Genomic DNA, 15,328 nt, shown 5'->3' with positions numbered 1-15,328 from the left:
CAATGTATCACCTTCAAACACGTAGAATTATTATTTGATGCCAATCTTTAACATCTTATGTAAACAACTTGATACCAGAGATAAATCTCACTAATAAATGTGGATTTGCTGCATGTACCTCTGTTCTTCACCTATTTTGACAACTGTTTATCTAACCTATTTTAAACTTGTTGGGTGTATTTCTGGGTATCCAAATGCAGTGTTATGTTATTTGGATGACTGGTTGTGTCATTTTGGGGGGGTTGTCCGTCTGTTGCTAAGGCAACATTATCAAAGGCACAGTGTAAGGTCGCACTTCTCTGCAACCTTACAATGATTTTACAAGTCCAGATAACATCTATTTTGATCCTCATGTTAACATGTATGCGAAAGGTGTCATTGCACTAGAGACAATGTAACACTGGAATTGTACAGCCTTTGTCATCTGTAAGTTCATTTTGTGTGGTCCTCTTGTTCTGTGCTGTGAGTCTGGTTGTAAACAGGGTTGCTTCTACCCATACATGTGGAAAATATATTCAAGCATTGCAAGCATTTACCTCCTTTCTGTGTATGTGAATCTTTTTGCTTGAAACTATGAAAGACAAGATGCATACAAACATTAATACAAAATGATAATAACTAATATCATACATCCAGTGATCTCAGTAGAGCAGAGATATGAAGAAGGGTTTCAGAGAATGCTTAGTTTGAGTAATAGCACACTATCATAAATGAAGATGCTCTTATCACAAGTTTAAAACACGTAATCTCCCTTGGATTGACTTTGTTTAACATTTAATAGTTAATATAAAGGTGTATTTTAGACTGTGCATAAAACCAAATGTTTGTTGCTGTGACTTAAGCAGACAGAAGACTGCATTCATACCCAAACACACAGACACAGACTCTCACACCACTCCTTTAGCAGCAGTTTTCCTCTCTCTGAATTAGCCTGCTGCAAGGATGTGATGAGAACTGACAGCTACTATGGACTGTTTGGACTGGATGTGATCCACTTGGCTCACTGCTGATCAAATCTCCAACAACAGACTATTAACTCCAAGCAAATTGTGCCAAGTAGTTTAAAGGGATCCTTGTCTGTTTTAATAACTGTGATATCTCAGTTTGTTGACAGAGTGTAAAAAGACTCATTTTGGTTAGCCTGATAGCAAAAGCACACAATCTGTCACAGTCTTTGTCTCTCCACCTCTATCTCAGCTTTTCCCCTTTTTTATCCTACTTTTTTAGTGTTGTTGTTTTTGTTTTTGTTTATTCCAAAATTCTACATAATGTTTTATTGAACGTTTTAAGATAATTTGTCCTTTTTTTTAAGACACGCCTTCTACCATGCATAAGAATTAAGATTATATATGTACTTCAGAAAAAAAAACACATTTCACCATATTGCATTCAACTCTTGCATTTACCCTTCATTCTAATTTGTGCTGTACAGTTATTTCATTTTTAACTTTAATTTTTATATTTTATTTTATTTTATTTTATTCCTTCCTAGTTAAATTTACCCTTTTTAATTTTCATATTTATTTCCTATCTTATTCATACCCTTTTCATTTTTCTTTAGGTCACGAGCAGTTGTGTAAGCATTTCACTGCATATCGTACTGTGTATGACTGTGTATGTGACAAATAAAATTTGAATTTGAATTTGAACTCAGTCATTAATCTGATGCAGTACATGCAAGTTATTTAAATATTTACGAGCTTGTCATCGTATTACATCTGTATCTGACTGACAGTGCTGATTTCACTGTGACAACACTTATTTAGTGTGCATTTCTCTTCCTTAAAAGTAAAGGTAGAAAGCACAATGAACAAACAACACACAGCTGCAGTAGCTTGACAAAGAATGATAAAAGAAAAGAAAAAAACAATACACTGATGCCCATGATGTCCATGGAGTGTGGACTCGAGGCAGTCACTGCAGCGCATGTAATACATGATAGAAATTTTAATTATGAGCTGGGAACTTTTTGGCATGCCAAAATTCCAGTGGTGGATCCACCTGGGTTTAACCTTTTCCATTATCACCTGACATCTACCCCTTATATATGGTATTTTCACAAATATTACATAAAAGGAAACATTATAACAGAAGATGTTTAATGCATGTAAGAGAGTTGATGTAAAAGGATACATGTTTTGTAATAATAATAATATTATTAATAACAACAACAATAATAATAATTTATTTGTCTTTTAAATGTGGATAATGCTTAAGTCTTAGTCTGATGTAAGAAAATATTCAGCAGAGCACTGAGGTGAATAAAACAAATATGAGGTAAAGGGCTGGCAAAGTTGTTCATCATGCTTTAGTTGGGGCTCTGTCCTTTCAGTTGATGGTTTGGACGTGATGGATGTTTCTTTAGTGACAGTGAAATCAATGCATTCCACTGTTTCTACTGTGAGCTATCTAGAGCTCAAAAATATATATATGTTTGAGAGCAAACACTTAGAAACATTGCAGTGTTATATAGGACATAGTGATGTCTCACTCCTCAAAGATGTTTATTTCTAGACACAGTGTCCCAGTTATTCAGGATGATGTGTATTTGCTGTTTATCCAAGTAAAAATGGGTCTTGAAACATCCAGGGTCAGTCAAATCACAATAACATGTGTATTGTGTATTGCGTAGGCTTTAGGAAAAGGAGACAAGGTCCACTCTTGTTTTATGGGAACAGTCTTTACTTGCTTGTCATGATGTCAACAGGGTAAGTAGTCAGAGTTAGGCTTTGTTAAACAGAGTGTCTCCTAGGACAAAAGTAGATTGGTATGTGTGTGTCTTTAAATTTGTGTGCATTTGATTGGGAGGGGACAAGATGGTGGTGGGTTTCTCAAAATTAAATGGCTTATCGCTTTCTTGTCAAAAGAAAAATCAATTGTGACATTCTCCTGACAGGGTACACCACATTTAATTAGCACAGAGATGCCTTGGAGAAAGCAAAATTATCCAGTAACTGAGGAGTAGACAGTGGTTGGTTTGGGCAAGGTGAAGAACAGTAATGCAGGATGCAAAAAGAGAGTAAATGGTAGATGATAGAAAGGCAACACAGGGGTCCAAAGTTGGAAAGTAGGAAGGGGGGAATGTAACAATAGAGAAGATGAAGTGAAAGAGGGAAAGTGGATGCAATGAGAAAGAAGAAACCAGGGCTGAGGCAAAAAGAAGAAGGGAGAAAAAGGGAGATTAGCGAGTAAGAGTAAGCTAAGTTTAATTCAGTTTTATTTATATAAAACCAAATCAAAATAACCAGACTGTGTCGTTCAATGTGAATATTAAACAAATGAGTAAGAATGCTTTCTTGTATTTCTGCAACATCTCCAAAATTAAAAAGTATCCTCTCTCCTCTGAGACAGGATATTCATGCATTTATTTCTTCTAGCCTTGACTATTGTAATTCATTATTATCATAAACACTCCCTGAAAAGACTTCAGTTGATCCAAAATGTTGCAGCTACAGTAGTGACAGGGACTAGGCAAAGACCATATCGGCTCCCTGTTAAATCCAGAATCCAATTTAAAATCCTCCTCAAATACGAGGTCTTGTATAATCAGGCCCCATCTTATCTTAAAGACCTTATAGTACCATATCACCCCAACAGAGCACTTTGCGCTCAGACTGCTGGCTTACTTGCGGTTCCTTGGCTATTTCAATTTTATTTTATTTATACAGCGCCAAATCATAACAACAGTCGCCTCAAAGTGCTTTATATTGTAAGGTAAACCCTACAATAATACATACAAAGAAAAACCCAACAATCATATGACCCCCTATGAGAATGCAGTGGAAATTTAATTAACAAAGTCAGCAGACATGGTCAACTGCAATCAACACTCTTTATTATTATGGGCGTATGAAAGAGAGAGCGCGCATCCAGCAAGTCCGTCAAGCAGACTCCTAGACAGAAGTGGAAGTAGAAGAAATTACAAACTGATCATACCATACAACACACGGCCCGCTATAAAACCCAGCGAAACACTCCACTACAATGGGCATGCTGTTTCATGCCCTTGCCATTATCAGCACCTGAACAAGGGGGGTTGTTTTCTTCAACTACTGAGGCCGAAATAAGTTCAGCTAGTTCTAGACTATTCAGTAGAAGTTTTCCGTTACAGTGTCACAACTGAGAATATGCAAAAGTGCTTACAACTTAAATGAAAATAATAGAAAATTTCAGTTAGAAGCAAGCACTTTGGTGACAGTAGGAAGGAAAAACTCACTTATAACAGAAAGAAACCTTAGGCAGAACAAGGCTCAGGAACAGTGTTGGGTAAGTTACTTTAAAATAGTAACTTAGTTACATTACTAGTTACTTCTCTCAAAAGTAACTCAGTTACTTCAAGTTACTCGTTACTTTCAAAGTAACTAGTTACTAGGGAAAGTAACTTTGGTTTTACTCAGAATTCTCTAGTTAATGTGTTTCTTCCATAACTTTGCCAGCCTTCTAGCTTGCTTACTTGCCACAAGTGCACTGTGCCACCTACCAATAGAAAGGAAAATATAATGTATAATGTATAATGCATATTTCCACGAGAGAAATCCCACGCCTGGACCGTCATTGACTGCTGCCATGATTCTAGCCTACGTCACAGCGTCATGTGCGCCTTTTACATGCAACACAAAAAATGCAGTCGTGGTGCTTTCGATTGTACTCAGAACTCAGAAATTCTGCCTTCTGAATAGGAAGATGTAGGCAACACCAGACTGCAGATGAGCTGCATACAGGGCTGGACTGGGACAGAAAATTGGCCCGGGCATTATAGGAAAAATCATAAAGCCTTTGAATGAAAACAAACACTGTTGTGACAGTGATGTACACTGTTTTGATGGTATATATGCATCAATCTATCAATCGTTTGTTGTAAGACTCAGATAATTATTTTTTAAAAGCGAGACATTTTGAATGAGAATAAGAAAGAAAAGTATTTCTTTGTGCCCCCCTTTCCCTGTTAATGCCCTACATGCCCCCCTGGCAACACTTTGCTAGAGCCGCCCCTGCACAGTTACCAGCTGTCAGCTACCTAAAAAAGGATCCTGGTGTTATTTGTCAGAAACAGTTCATAACTTCTCTTCAACTCATTCATGTCACCTAAAAGGTAAACCTGTTTCTCCATCACCTGTTCAGCTCTGATGATCCAGTAAGGACATCTCCTGGTTTCATCTTCATGTTTCCCTCTCACCAGATAACCAAACCATATCATGACCAGCAGGTTTACAGCTGTGGCTCCAGCAAACATCAGCTGATACTAGAAATTAATATTAAATAAACTCTAACAACAGCTGATCAAGCTTAAACGTGCTGCTGTTGTTTAGCGCGACATCCGCTGGTTTCCTCTTTCGGCGCAAAGTGAGCGATAAACAAACAAGAGAGCCGATCAGCTGATCATTGATCAGTTTTCATGATTGAAGTAGAAACGGGAGAGGGAGGGGGGAGAATGAAAGAAGAAGAGGCAGCTGTGCAGCAAAGACACATAATAACTCCAGCTTTGTGTCTTTTTCATTGTAGCTGAATTACGGGACAAACTGTTCCTTTTCACCTCAATAAGAAACGCGTAATATTTTCTCTGAATACCAGACGGGACGGTTGGCAACTCTAATAACTTATGAACAAAATAAAGTTCAACATCAGTATCATAGCACCCACCCAGCTGTATAGAAACTCTGTCATGCTAGTACGCATGACAGAGTTTACGCAGTACGGAAAAAGTCAGAATAACGAAAATAAACTCCACCTAAACTTGGTTCATATCTGACCCAGAGAGACTGCAGGTCATAACTTCTCACCTGAAGTTCAGTTCACACTTGGACCGGCAGCCGCCTCGGGTCTCTTTTCCTTCTGCGTCCCCTTTCCTTCATCCACCTGCTGGCCTCCACCACTTGCTAATGTTACTGAATCTGTGGAAGCTCCGCGATAGCCACCACACGAAGTAACGAGTAACGACCCTATCTAAATCCCAGTAACGACTAACGCGTTCCTGATTTTGGCATAATAACTAGTTACCGTGCTCGTTACCACAATAATAACGTAGTTACTGTAACGCGTTACTTAATAACGCGTTAGTCCCAACACTGCTCAGGAATGAGCGGCCTTCTGCCGCAACCAGTTGGGGATGAGGGAAGGACGACAGGACAAAAGACATGCTGTGAAAGAGAGCCAGAGATTCATAACAAGTATGATTTAATGCAGAGAGGTGAAAGGGAGGATTCAGGGTCACCTGATCCAGCCCTAATATATGCTTTAGCAAAAAGGAAAATTTTAAGCCTAATCTTAAATTAGAGATAGTGTCTGTCTCCTGAATCCAAACTGGAAGCTGGTTCCACAGAAGAGGGGCCTGAAAACTGAAGCCTCTGCCTCCCATTCTACTTTTAAATACTCTAGGAACAACAAGTGGGCCTGCAGTATGAGAGCGCAGTGCTCTAAAAGGGTGATATCGTACTATGAGGTCATTAAGATAAGATGGGGCCTGATTATTCAAGACCTTGTATGTTAGGAGCAGGATTTTGAATTCAATTAACTGAAGCTTTTCATGGAGTTTTTAGGACATCTTAAAACAGTAGTCCAGCCTAGAAGTAATAAATGCATGAATAGTTTTTCGGTGTCACTCTGAGACAGGATATTTTTAATTTTAGAGATATTGCAAAAATGGGAAAAAGTAGTCCTAAATATTTCTTTAATATGTGCACTGAAGGACATATCCTGGTCAAAAATGACTCCAAAATTCCTCACAGTGTTACAGGAGGCCAATGTAATGCTATCCAGAGTAAGAATCAGGTATCTAACCAGATTCTTACTCTGGATAAGATTTTCAGGGCCGAGTACAATAACTTCAGTTTTATCTGATTCTAGAAGCAGAAATTAAAGGCCATCCAGGTCTTTATGTCTTTAAGATGTTCCTGCAGTTTAACTAATTCGTGTGTGTTATCTGGCTTCATGGATAGATAAACTTGTCATCTGCATAGCAGTGAAAATGTATCCTATGCCTTCTGGTGATATTGCCTAGGGAAGCATGTATAATGTAAACAAAATTGGTCCTAGCACTGAACCCTGTGGAACTCCATAATTAGTCTTAGTGTGTAAAGAGGACTCTCCATTTACAGGAACAGTTGGAGTCTATCAAGTAGTAAATATAAAGTTTCTTTATATTTCTTTCTTTAGAGCTATTGATATATTATATATTTTTTATTTTCAATAAATTTGCAAGAATTTCAAGCAAACCTTTTCTACTTTTTCATTATGCAATATTGTGTGTATAGGGTATTGTATAGAGTAAAAAATTTGGAATAAGGCGGTAACATAACAAAATGTGGAACAAGCACTGGTTGGAAATAATGGTTCTGGAATAATGGAATAATTGTTTTTCCTCTAAATATATTTGTTGCAATTATAACTCCCTTGAGACCAGAGTCTAAATGTGTAGTAGGGTTCAAGTATTTTAACTTAAATACAGTATATTGAAGTTTCTGCATTTAAAATACAATATGAATAAAGTCATTTAAAAAAAAGCAATGGAAAAATTTTGACTGAGCTCAACAAACAAGTGTAAACACCACAAAGTATCGATATTAAAAGCTACTTTAGGCTGCCCCTTGTCACAGGGGATAAACTGATAATACAGGAAAAACTCCCTGGGATGTTTAGTAGTTTGGAATTTCTTAAGTGCACTCTTAAGGTTCAGCTTTCTTCTCATTTGCAGCTAGCTGGTGCCTGCTCAGGTTCAGATCTTAAGTGCTCCCGAATTAAACAAATGAGTTCAGTGCACACAAAGGTTTACTCAAGTGAATGATGGAGGAAAGGGACACGACGTCCTCCTCTGGCATAGTGGAAACTCAGAGCAGCTTCTCAGGGTAAGGTGATCAGGTTTGGGGTGCTCCAACATCCCCTACACAGTGAAGAATTGCAAAGTAAATAGCATTTCATGGAATCTTAAAACCCCAGCCTATATAAAACAGATATGTTATTGCCTTAAAATCATTTCAGTAGGGAGAGATCACTTGGAATGATTTAACATGATTTAATGAGACAGAGAAATTAATGTTTTTGGCTATTAGACTTTGATGACCCATCATGGCAGAACAAGACAGGACACCCGATTTACAGATTTACTTCCTACAATTTAAGTTCAAAGAGTCATGTACACAGATTTCTTTCATTTACTACAACAGCATTTCTTTATAATGTAGGATAACTGGGATTTACTGTCGTAATTGTGCTTCTTTTCTTATATTAAAATATCTCATTAATTAAATGTGTAGTTAAATTCTGTACACTGGCAGAAGAGGGAGTTTCACTGGTCCAGCTTAAATAAAATCACAGTTTTCTGTAAGTGGCTCACCTTGTAGCCACTTTCTCTGTTGATGCTAATGTTGCTAGATGAACTTGACTTTACATTGTAATTAGTGCTATTATGGGTTGTTTTAAACCTTTATTGCTTTAATAAACTGAAAGAGAATTGAATTGTTTGTTTTTGCTGGTTACTTTTGTTCTGTGTTAGTGTACAGCTGCAGGTGCTGCCTTGCAATGCACCATCAGTGCCTATTATACTTTGTAGTATGTCTAAAATCACACACACTTAAAATTATGAGGCTAGATGTACCAAGTAAACTATAATGTATGATAATGTGCTATTATTCACTAGAGTTCACTTTAAAGCTAAACGCACATAAAATCCATGTTAAAATATATATGGCTGATGTTTTACAAGCATAACTGATGATTAAATAAAACCTCAAAAAGTCACAATATATAAGATATAAAAAGATATGATACTCTGTGAAAACTGCAGCACTAAAATAGGCATTGCATTAAAGTATAGATTTATTAATGTGTTAGAGAAGTATTTTGATAGTTCATTTTAAATGAATAGCCATTGAATACTGGTATTTATTGATTTAATGCAATAACATCTGTTTCATACAGGCTGGTAACATGAAAATACCATATAATTAAGAAGACCCATGCTTTTTTTCACCTTCTAATCCTGAGGAGCTGCTCAGAGGAAGAGGAGACTATGCCCTTTTCTTTCATCATTTACCTGAGTTCACCTGTGTGAAAGCACAGCACCAAACAACCTAACTTATTTGTTTAATTCAGGAGCAATTTAGAGCTGAACCTGATTGGATTGGCTTATCTGAGTAAAGCTAACTGACTACAAATCAGAGGAAGGTTGAAACTAACCCTTTTCTTGAAAAGTTTAATAAGACTTTTTATAGATGTTTTCTTTATAAATGGTCCTCACTTTGATGAATTTGGCCAGATTTCTAGAAATGAGAGCTGCCGCTTCCAAAGTGGGAGGGATGCCAACTCTCCTAACAAGACCAGGTTTTTCCCAGAGAGTTTCCCAGTCATCTATAAAGCCCACATCATTTTTGGACACCCCACAGACAGACAGCAATTAATGGAGAACATGCGGCTAAACACGGCATTACTCATCCAACTGAGGAGTGGATAAGTGACAACTACAGAGTCCGACTTGTTTAATAAAGTTACACACTGACTCAGTATTAATTTTGAAAACCTACTGACACAGCCAGGTGTCGTTACTGCCGAGATGATAAGAATTTAATGACATGTATGTTTATTCCTAGCCTGCACTTTGAGTTTCTTCAGTGTCACCTGCTCTAGGCCCTAGAGGACAATCAACTATGGTTGGTTGAGTCTCTAGTTTCACATCTTGAGTATTAGGCTTATATTCTCATTGACAGAAGCTCCTTCAATATTAAAAATAAATAAACAAATAAATAAAAAAGTTTTAGCTGATTGAGTTTGTTAGGTGTGAAAACTGATTTCAATTTAGCTTTTTGTTTTCTGTCTGTTTATGGTATGTGCTGTATACAGCTTTTTTCTTAGGGCACATAGCTTAACATAATAATTAAAAGACCAGTCACTGATAAATTGTTTGTACCAAGAAAGTTTACATCTGCAAACTGCTCCTGCTGATCCTCATTCCCGCTGCTTCACACTCGGCTGCAAACCGTTCCAGTGTGAGCTGGAGGCCCTCACCCGATGAAGCCAACAGAACCACATCATCCGCAAAAATCAGAGATGAGATTCTGAGGCCACCAAAGCAAAAGCCCTCCGCCACTTGGCTGCGCCTAGAAATCCTGTCCATAAAAATTATGAACAGAACCGGAGACAAAGGGCAGCCCTGGCGGAGCCCATCACCCACCGGGAACGAGTCCGACTTATTGCCAGCAATGCGAACCAAGCTCTTGCAACGGTTGTATAGGGATCGAATGGCCCGTAGCAATGGGCCAGACACCCCATACTCCCGCAACACCTCCCACAGGACACCCCGAGGGACACGGTCGAATGCCTTCTCCAAGTCCACAAAACACATGTAGACTGGTTGGGCAAACTCCCATGCACCCTCAAGTATCCTCAAGAGGATAAAGAGCTGGTCCAGTGTTCCACGACCAGGACGAAAACCGCATTGTTCCTCCTGTATCCGAGGTTCGACTAACGGACGAACTCTCCTTTCCAGCACCCTGGCATAGACTTTCCCAGGGAGGCTGAGGAGTGTGATCCCCCTGTAGTTGGAACACACCCTCCGGTCCCCCTTCTTAAAGATGGGGACCACCACCCCGGTCTGCCAGTCCACAGGTACTGCCCCTGATCTCCACGCAACATTGCAGAGGCGTGTCAACCAGGACAGCCCTACAACGTCCAGAGCCTTCAGAAACTCGGGGCAGACCTCATCAACTTGGTGGCAGACCTCTGCCACCAAGGAGTTGTTTAACTGCCTCAGTGACCTCGCCCCCGGAAATTGGCGGGTCATTCCCCTCATCCCCAGACTCTGCTTCCTCCTCGGAAGACGTGTCAGTGGGATTAAGGAGGTCCTCGAAGTATTCCTTCCACCGCCTGACAATTTTCTCAGTCGACGTCAGCAGCGCTCCGCCAGCACTATACACAGTGCAGGTAGAGCACCGCTCTCATCGATACCTGTCGGCTGCCTCCGGAGTCCCACAGACTAACCAAGCCCGATAGGAGTCCTTCTTCAGCCTGGTGGCTCCCTTCACCTATGGTGTCCACCATTTGGTTCGGGGGTTACCACCACGGCAGGCACCAACCACCTTGTGGCCGCAGCTCAATGCAGCAGCTTCGGCAATGGAGATGCTGAACATAGTCCATTCGGACTCAATGTCCCCAGTCTTCCTCGGAATGCTGTTGAAGCGCTGCCGGAGGTGTGCGTTGAAGATCTTACGGACTGGGGCCTCTGCTAGACGTTCCCAGCACACCCTCATTACGCGATTAGGTGCACCGGATCTGTCCAGCATCCTCCCCCGCCACCTGATCCAACTCACCACCAGGTGGTGATCAGTTGACAGCTCAGCCCCTCTCTTTACCCGAGTGTCCAGAACATATGGTCGCAGGTCTGGTGATACGATTACAAAATCGATCATCGACCTACGGCCTAGAGCGTCCTGGTGCCACGTGCACTTATGGACACTCTTATGTTCGAACAAGGTGTTCGTTATGGCCAAACTGTGATTATCACAGAAGTCCAATAACAAAGCACCGCTCAGGTTCAGATCAGGGAGGCCGTTCCTCCCAATCACGCCCCTCCAGGTCTCGCTGTCGTTACCCACGTGAGCATTGAAGTCTCCCAGCAGGAAAACAAAGTCTCCAGGTGGAGCACCTTCCAGCACCCCACCCAGGGACTCTAAGAAGGCTGGGTACTCTGAACTGCCACTCGGCACATAAGCGCAGATGACAATGAGGACCCGTTCCCCGACCCTAAGGCGCAGGGAACAAACCCTCTCGTCCACCGGGATAAACCCCAACGTACCGGCAGCAAGCCAAGGGGATATTAGAATACCCACCCCAGCCCGCCGCCTCTCACCAGGGGAAACTCCAGACTGAGACAGAGTCCAGCCCCTCTCCAGGAGACTGGTTCCTGAGCCCAAGCCATGCGTAGAGGTGAGCCTGACTATATCTAGCCGGTACATCTCAACCTCACGCACTAACTCAGGCTCCTTCCCCACCAGAGAGGTGACATTCCATGTCCCTATTGCCAGTCTTGGCAGCCGGGGGTCAGTCCACCAGGGCCTCCGCTCCTGGCCGCCACCCGGGACACAATGTGGGTGGTGGGCCTGCGGGAGGATGGGCCCATGTCTCCTCTTCGGGCTGTGCCCGGCCGGGCCCCATGGACTAATGCCTGGCCACCAGACACTCGCCCTCGGGCACCCTCCCCGGGCCTGGCTCCAGGGCGGGGCCCCGGTAACCCTATCCCGGGCAGGGTAAATTGTTCCCTCGATGTTCTTTTCATAAGGGTCTTCTGAATCACTCTTTGTCTGGTCTCTCACCCAGGACCAATTTGCCATGGGAGACCCTACCAGGGGCCAAAAGCCCCCAGACAACATAGCCCCTGGGATCCCTGGGACACACAAACCCCTCCACCACGATAAGGAGGAGACAGGACAACCTTTTAAAAAGATGCAACACAGGAGGGGTTACAGATTTCAAATATATGCTTATATAAATAAGCAAAATTTATGTTAAAAATATTTGCTATAACTGAAACTTTTCTACGACCATATTCATCTACAGTGTTTCCCGTTTTCATGCTGTGAAAATGTGTTTTACTAACAGTTCTTGTGATTTCAAGAAAAGCTAGTTAGCCTTCTGCATCCAGTTACATATTTTGTGCTTTTGCTTTCTGGCCATTGTTCTCCAGATCCCTTTTTCAGGAAGATATGTCACATGTCACATGTCACAGTGTCCCAGCTGAATACAAAATCTTGAGATGTTTTCTAGAAAGTTGTTCCAAAATCTTGCTCAGTCCAAACCTATTCTTTAAACCCATTTCAAATTAATTTTTGAAAAGTCACACTGGTGGTTTTCTCAGTATGTCAGAAAGACTACAATAAAATCCACACACAGCCATAGCACGATGAAAGGGTGAAGTTATTAGCTAACAGTTGTAGGACTGTGCAAATTGCAAACAAAGCCCCTGGCTTTAAGGTTTAATAAAACCCAGTTGCTAACTAAGGGTACATCACGACTGACAAGAGCCTCACAAGAAACATCTGACAAATATTACTACTGAGTGACAATCACATGACCAGTCTGTACAAAGATGAAATCTGCAAAGTCATGTTTCAATTTCTTGAAGTGCAGCAAGAAAGCAGGTCTGTTACTTGTGACCTACTGCTACAAAGCCTAGATATGCAGGGCATCTGTGAGGAAATGTTACATTGTTACATCATTGGCATTGCAGCTGATGAGGAAGCCACTGGGTAACATAAAGTGATTAGTGTTAACGCTAAAAGCTGCAAAAATAGGTTGCTGTAAAATGCTTTACAGAGTCATTTTTTTTTACATATGTATGAATTCCCAAAGTCCAGAAGTCTGTTTGTCTCCTTCTCTGTCTCCTTCTCTGTCTCCTTCTCTGTCTAGAGATTTGTAAAGATGATGGTACATGAGGGTAAATGGCTGATGCTTTTTTGATCCTATCCTATACTATTTGAACATTCCTATGAGCCTAATTCACCTAAACATATATTCCTACAGGGACATGATTTTTCTTATGGCTTTGGCTTTTATCTAACATCATATTATTACTCGCACTCTAATTACAGCAACTGAGTATTTGGTGTACTTGCATGTACATGCAGATACAGCACCACTGAGCATCTGGTGACCTTCTGACTGGTAGACAGTCCTCTCCTGAGGCACAGCCACCCTGAGGTGACACATTACAGATGAGACCTCCTCAGAAAAGTTGAATGAAACAATCGGGCATCAACACAGACTGCTTTCTTAGGCTGAATCTACTGTTGCAGAATATTTTATTTATTCTAATTGACAGCATGTTGTGGTGCTGCATTTGAAATCTTTTTAGATCAAATATTAAAGGGAAGTGGCACACCTCTGGCCAAATGGTGATAACCTCAGGTGTGTGTGATCTGACTGGTTCTGCCACTAAACTCGTGTTATTTATACATTATGGTATAATTACTTCACTTTATTTATTAACTCTTCTTACAACTTTTCCTTTTAGCTCAGTTTTTAAAATTGCACATCTTTTGCATTTAAATAAACCCACTGACTAAAGTGAAAATCTCTAAACACAACGAGGTCAACTAATGATTTTTTTTTCTTTATATGGTACACCAAGATATAACAGAGTCTATGTGCAGTTTGGTTTTACTTGATCAAAATACATGATAAAACTTTACTGAGATAAACAGCTTTTGATGTGAAATTAACAACATGTGTGATGCCAGAAAAAGGTTTGACAGGCAACAACACAACTTAATGAAAAAGGAAAATAACTAAATTTAAGGTGAAATTGTTTCAGCTTACCCACAGGCTAATCTTAACCCATTCTTCCCTATAAACCTGTGATTGGTGTTTGCTGGCTTTTGTGCTGCTGTGCTGTCAGTCAGACCCCAGGCCTCCATCTGGATAACTAGCAGAGGTGTGAACATGGATATCAACAGTCTCCTTCATCGCCCTTCACCGCAGGCTGCGCTTTAGAAAAGGTGCTATGGTAAGTTGCCTGGACCATAAAGAATGAGATCAGTGTCATTGGAGTCTGAATCTCAATAAGTTGTGTAAAAATGGATTTATGTTTCTGCCTGAAATGTTCAAAATTCTTTTTTTCTCTCTTCACTTTCCAGTCAGCACAAATGATTGAAACTGATGGCTGCCCTCCTTCATCCAGGGCCTCTGCAGGGCCTCCAGGTCCAACCCTCATTATTTTATGTTTTTTTATTTTCAAATGACAAATTTATTTCTGATATATGTTCAAGAAAAATCCATTTAAACCTCGTTATAAATACTTTGAACCCTATTAGATTGCAAATATTCTTTCATGTTTTTTGGTGTCAAATAAAATCAACTCACATTTTTAGCAAATTCTCATTTAATGACAGGGTGTTGGCTTGGTTGCTACAATGTCTGAGAGGAGTTTCCATGTTTTGGAGACTCAGCCAGTAGTTTGATGGTGTTGTACCCTCACTGGGATCTTTGATAATCAGAATTGTTTTGCCCTGTGATAGCCAGTCTGGATCAGCACCTGCTGTTAACACCACCCTTATTTGTGCTGCCAGGCATCCATAAGCTTCTTCAGACAGTAGGCATGGATCATATCAGGTCCTGGTGCTCTCCATCTCTTCATTCTAGAGACTCACTGTATGTCTGCCTACGCGTGTGACTGGTTCTTCTTCTGGGAAGTTGTGGTCTGCTCTTAAGTCAGCCACCTTGCATTTTTTTTCACAGAGGTTTTTTCTAGTATTGCCCAGTTTTAGATCTGGGTGGGGCTGCTGTTGTATCATTGTTCCCTTTTAGCAGAGAGTACAACCTGGGTGGACCTTTGAAGAGCAGTGCA

The sequence above is a fragment of the Maylandia zebra genome, linkage group LG9 (genome assembly GCF_041146795.1).
Source record: "Maylandia zebra isolate NMK-2024a linkage group LG9, Mzebra_GT3a, whole genome shotgun sequence".
In the NCBI taxonomy this organism is placed as follows: domain Eukaryota; kingdom Metazoa; phylum Chordata; class Actinopteri; order Cichliformes; family Cichlidae; genus Maylandia; species Maylandia zebra.
The sequence above is the reverse complement of the archived record's forward strand: the minus strand, read 5'-3'. Positions refer to the sequence as shown.